This window comes from Somniosus microcephalus, chromosome 15 (assembly GCF_052327205.1).
Source record: "Somniosus microcephalus isolate GS21.2 chromosome 15, FLI_Smic_1.0, whole genome shotgun sequence".
NCBI lineage: Eukaryota > Metazoa > Chordata > Chondrichthyes > Squaliformes > Somniosidae > Somniosus > Somniosus microcephalus.
In genome coordinates, this window is record NC_141001.1 from 10,498,307 (window position 1) to 10,504,571 (window position 6,265).

Consider the following 6,265-nt stretch of genomic DNA (forward strand, 5'->3'; position numbering starts at 1 on the left):
GGCCAGTGTAAAACAGTCTGCAATCCGAGCCAGTGTGCATCACGAGCTGGAGTAAAACAGTCTGCATCATGAGCCAGTGTAAAACAGTCTGCAGCCCGCGCCAGTGTAAAGCAGTCTGCAGCCCGAGCCAGTGTAAAACAGTCTCCAACCTGAGCCAGTGTAAAACAGTCTCCACCCTGAGCCAGGTAAAACATTCTCCACCCTGGGCCAGTGTAAAACAGTCTCCACCCTGGGCCAGTGTAAAACAGTCTCCACCCTGAGCCAGTGTAAAACAGTCTCCATCCTGAGCCAGTGTAAAACAGTCTCCACCCTGAGCCAGTGTAAAACAGTCTCCACCCTGGGCCAGTTTAAAACAGTCTCCACCCTGGGCCAGTGTAAAACAGTCTCCACCCTGGGCCAGTGTAAAACAGTCTCCACCCTGGGCCAGTGTAAAACAGTCTGCAATCCGAGCCAGTGTGCATCACGAGCTGGAGTAAAACAGTCTGCATCACGAGCCAGTGTAAAACAGTCTGCAGCCCGCGCCAGTGTAAAGCAGTCTGCAGCCCGAGCCAGAGTTAAACAGTCTCCACCCTGAGCCAGTGTAAACAGTGTGCAGCCCGAGCCAGTGTATAACAGTCTCCACCCTGGACCAGTGTAAAACAGTCTCCACCCTGAGCCAGTGTAAAACAGTCTCCACCCTGGGCCAGTGTAAAACAGTATCCACCCTGGGCCAGTGTAAAACAGTCTCCACCCTGAGCCAGTGTAAAACAGTCTCCATCCTGGGCCAGTGTAAAACAGTATCCAACCTGGGCCAGTGTAAAACAGTCTCCACCCTGAGCCAGTGTAAAACAGTCTGCAGCCCGAGCCAGTGTAAAACAGTCTCCACCCTGGGCCAGTGTAAAACAGTCTCCATCCTGAGCCAGTGTAAAACAGTCTCCATCCTGAGCCAGTGTAAAACAGTCTGCAGCCTGAGCCAGTGTAAAACAGTCTCCACCCTGAGCCAGTGTAAAACAGTCTGCAGCCCGAGCCAGTGTACAACAGTCTCCACCCTGAGCCAGTGTAGAACAGACTCTGCCCTGGGCCAGTGTAAAACAGTCTCCACCCTGAGCCAGTGTAAAACAGTCTCCACCCTGAGCCAGTGTAAAACAGTCTCCACCCTGGGCCAGTGTAAAACAGTCTCCACACTGGGCCAGTATAAGACAGTCTCCACCCTGAGCCAGGTTAAAACAGTCTCCACCCTGGGCCAGTGTAAAACAGTCTCCACCCTGGGCCAGTGTAAAACAGTCTCCACCCTGGACCAGTGTAAAACAGTCTCCACCCTGAGCCAGTGTCAAACAGCCCGCTGCCCGAGCCAGTGTAAAACAGTCTGCAGTCCGAGCCAATTGAAAACAGTCTGCCGCCCGAGCCAGAGTAAAACCGTCTGCAGCCCGAGCCAGTGTAAAACAGTCTCCACCCTGGGCCAGTGTAAAACAGTCTGCAGTCCGAGCCAGTGTAAAACAGTCTCCACCCTGGGCCAGTGTAAAACAGTCTCCACCCTGAGCCAGTTTAAAACAGTCTCCATCCTGAGCCAGTGTAAAACAGTCTCCACCCTGAGCCAGTGTAAAACAGTCTCCACCCTGGGCCAGTTTAAAACAGTCTCCACCCTGGGCCAGTGTAAAACAGTCTCCACCCTGGGCCAGTGTAAAACAGTCTCCACCCTGGGCCTGTGTAAAACAGTCTGCAATCTGAGCCAGTGTGCATCACGAGCTGGAGTAAAACAGTCTGCATCACGAGCCAGTGTAAAACAGTCTGCAGCCCGCGCCAGTGTAAAGCAGTCTGCAGCCCGAGCCAGAGTTAAACAGTCTCCACCCTGAGCCAGTGTAAACAGTGTGCAGCCCGAGCCAGTGTATAACAGTCTCCACCCTGGACCAGTGTAAAACAGTCTCCACCCTGAGCCAGTGTAAAACAGTCTCCACCCTGGGCCAGTGTAAAACAGTATCCACCCTGGGCCAGTGTAAAACAGTCTCCACCCTGAGCCAGTGTAAAACAGTCTCCATCCTGGGCCAGTGTAAAACAGTATCCACCCTGGGCCAGTGTAAAACAGTCTCCACCCTGAGCCAGTGTAAAACAGTCTGCAGCCCGAGCCAGTGTAAAACAGTCTCCACCCTGGGCCAGTGTAAAACAGTCTCCATCCTGAGCCAGTGTAAAACAGTCTCCATCCTGAGCCAGTGTAAAACAGTCTGCAGCCCGAGCCAGTGTAAAACAGTCTCCACCCTGAGCCAGTGTAAAACAGTCTGCAGCCCGAGCCAGTGTAAAACAGTCTCCACCCTGAGCCAGTGTAGAACAGACTCTGCCCTGGGCCAGTGTAAAACAGTCTCCACCCTGAGCCAGTGTAAAACAGTCTCCACCCTGAGCCAGTGTAAAACAGTCTCCACCCTGGGCCAGTGTAAAACAGTCTCCACACTGGGCCAGTATAAGACAGTCTCCACCCTGAGCCAGTTTAAAACAGTCTCCACCCTGGGCCAGTGTAAAACAGTCTCCACCCTGGGCCAGTGTAAAACAGTCTCCACCCTGGACCAGTGTAAAACAGTCTCCACCCTGAGCCAGTGTAAAGCAGTCTGTAGTCCGAGCCAGTGTAAAACAGTCTGCAGCCCGAACCAGTGTCAAACATTCTGCAGCCCGAGCCAGTGTAAAACAGTCTCCACTCTGGGCCAGTTTAAAACAGTCTCCACCCTGAGCAAGTGAAAAACAGTCTCCACCCTGGGCCAGTGTAAAACTGTCTCCACCCTGGGCCAGTGTAAAACAGTCTGCAATCCGAGCCAGTGTGCATCACGAGCTGGAGTAAAACAGTCTGCATCATGAGCCAGTGTAAAACAGTCTGCAGCCCGCGCCAGTGTAAAGCAGTCTGCAGCCCGAGCCAGTGTAAAACAGTCTCCACCCTGAGCCAGTGTAAAACAGTCTCCACCCTGAGCCAGGTAAAACATTCTCCACCCTGGGCCAGTGTAAAACAGTCTCCAACCTGGGCCAGTGTAAAACAGTCTCCACCCTGGGCAAGTGTAAAACAGTCTCCACCCTGAGCCAGTGTAAAACAATCTGCAGTCCGATCCAGAGTAAAACAGTCTGCAGCCTGAGCCAGTGTAAAACAATCTACTGCCCGAGCCAGTGTCAAACAGCCCGCTGCCCGAGCCAGTGTAAAACAGTCTGCAGTCCGAGCCAATTGAAAACAGTCTGCCGCCCGAGCCAGAGTAAAACCGTCTGCAGCCCGAGCCAGTGTAAAACAGTCTCCACCCTGGGCCAGTGTAAAACAGTCTGCAATCCGAGCCAGTCTAAAACAGTCTCCACCCTGGGCCAGTGTAAAACAGTCTCCACCCTGAGCCAGTGTAAAACAGTCTCCATCCTGAGCCAGTGTAAAACAGTCTCCACCCTGAGCCAGTGTAAAACAGTCTCCACCCTGGGCCAGTTTAAAACAGTCTCCACCCTGGGCCAGTGTAAAACAGTCTCCACCCTGGGCCAGTGTAAAACAGTCTCCACCCTGGGCCAGTGTAAAACAGTCTGCAATCCGAGCCAGTGTGCATCACGAGCTGGAGTAAAACAGTCTGCATCACGAGCCAGTGTAAAACAGTCTGCAGCCCGCGCCAGTGTAAAGCAGTCTGCAGCCCGAGCCAGAGTTAAACAGTCTCCACCCTGAGCCAGTGTAAACAGTGTGCAGCCCGAGCCAGTGTATAACAGTCTCCACCCTGGACCAGTGTAAAACAGTCTCCACCCTGAGCCAGTGTAAAACAGTCTCCACCCTGGGCCAGTGTAAAACAGTATCCACCCTGGGCCAGTGTAAAACAGTCTCCACCCTGAGCCAGTGTAAAACAGTCTCCATCCTGGGCCAGTGTAAAACAGTATCCACCCTGGGCCAGTGTAAAACAGTCTCCACCCTGAGCCAGTGTAAAACAGTCTGCAGCCCGAGCCAGTGTAAAACAGTCTCCACCCTGGGCCAGTGTAAAACAGTCTCCATCCTGAGCCAGTGTAAAACAGTCTCCATCCTGAGCCAGTGTAAAACAGTCTGCAGCCCGAGCCAGTGTAAAACAGTCTCCACCCTGAGCCAGTGTAAAACAGTCTGCAGCCCGAGCCAGTGTAAAACAGTCTCCACCCTGAGCCAGTGTAGAACAGACTCTGCCCTGGGCCAGTGTAAAACAGTCTCCACCCTGAGCCAGTGTAAAACAGTCTCCACCCTGAGCCAGTGTAAAACAGTCTCCACCCTGGGCCAGTGTAAAACAGTCTCCACACTGGGCCAGTATAAGACAGTCTCCACCCTGAGCCAGTTTAAAACAGTCTCCACCCTGGGCCAGTGTAAAACAGTCTCCACCCTGGGCCAGTGTAAAACAGTCTCCACCCTGGACCAGTGTAAAACAGTCTCCACCCTGAGCCAGTGTAAAGCAGTCTGTAGTCCGAGCCAGTGTAAAACAGTCTGCAGCCCGAACCAGTGTCAAACATTCTGCAGCCCGAGCCAGTGTAAAACAGTCTCCACTCTGGGCCAGTGTAAAACAGTCTCCACCCTGAGCCAGTGTAAAACAGTCTCCACCCTGAGCCAGTGTAAAACAGTCTCCACCCTGAGCCAGTGTAAATCAGTCCCCACCCTGGGCCAGTGTAAAACAGTCTCCACCCTGGGCCAGTGTAAAACAGTCTCCATCCTGAGCCAGTGTAAAACAGTTTCCACCCTGGGCCAGTGGAAGACAGTCTCCACCCTGAGCCATTGTAAAACAGTTTCCACCCTGGCCAGTGTAAAACAGTCTCCATCCTGAGCCAGTGTAAAACAGTTTCCACCCTGGGCCAGTGTAAAACAGTTTCCACCCTGGGCCAGTATAAAACAGTCTCCACCCTGGGCCAGTGTTAAACAGTCTCCACCCTGAGCCAGTGTAAAACAGTCTCCACCCTGAGCCAGGTAAAACAGTCTCCACCCTGGGCCAGTGTAAAACAGTCTCCAACCTGGGCCAGTGTAAAACAGTCTCCACCCTGGGCAAGTGTAAAACAGTCTCCACCCTGAGCCAGTGTAAAACAATCTGCAGTCCGATCCAGAGTAAAACAGTCTGCAGCCTGAGCCAGTGTAAAACAATCTACTGCCAGAGCCAGTGTCAAACAGCCCGCAGCCCGAGCCAGTGTAAAACAGTCTGCAGTCCGAGCCAGTTGAAAACAGTCTGCAGCCCGAGCCAGTGTAAAACAGTCTCCACCCTGGGCCAGTGTAAAACAGTCTGCAGTCCGAGCCAGTCTAAAACAGTCTCCACCCTGGGCCAGTGTAAAACAGTCTGCAGCCTGAGCCAGTTGAATACAGTCTTCAGCCCGAGCCAGAGTAAAATAGTCTGCATCACAAGCCAGTGTAAAACAGTTTCCACTGTGAGCCAGTGTAAAACAGTCTGCAGTCCGAGCCAGTGTAAAACAGTCTGCATCACGAGCTGCAGTAAAACAGTCTGCATCACGAGCCAGTGTAAAACAGTCTGCAGCCCGCGCCAGTGTAAAGCAGTCTGCAGCCCGAGCCAGAGTAAAAGAGTCTCCACCCTGAGCCAGTGTAAAACAGTCTCCACTCTGGGCCAGAGTAAAACAGTCTCCACCCTGGGCCAGTGTAAAACAGTCTGCAATCCGAGCCAGTGTGCATCACGAGCTGGAGTAAAACAGTCTGCATCATGAGCCAGTGTAAAACAGTCTGCAGCCCGCGCCAGTGTAAAGCAGTCTGCAGCCCGAGCCAGTGTAAAACAGTCTCCACCCTGAGCCAGTGTAAAACAGTCTCCACCCTGAGCCAGGTAAAACATTCTCCACCCTGGGCCAGTGTAAAACAGTCTCCAACCTGGGCCAGTGTAAAACAGTCTCCACCCTGGGCAAGTGTAAAACAGTCTCCACCCTGAGCCAGTGTAAAACAATCTGCAGTCCGATCCAGAGTAAAACAGTCTGCAGCCTGAGCCAGTGTAAAACAATCTACTGCCCGAGCCAGTGTCAAACAGCCCGCTGCCCGAGCCAGTGTAAAACAGTCTGCAGTCCGAGCCAATTGAAAACAGTCTGCCGCCCGAGCCAGAGTAAAACCGTCTGCAGCCCGAGCCAGTGTAAAACAGTCTCCACCCTGGGCCAGTGTAAAACAGTCTGCAGTCCGAGCCAGTCTAAAACAGTCTCCACCCTGGGCCAGTGTAAAACAGTCTCCACCCTGAGCCAGTGTAAAACAGTCTCCATCCTGAGCCAGTGTAAAACAGTCTCCACCCTGAGCCAGTGTAAAACAGTCTCCACCCTGGGCCAGTTTAAAACAGTCTCCACCCTGGGCCAGTGTAAAACA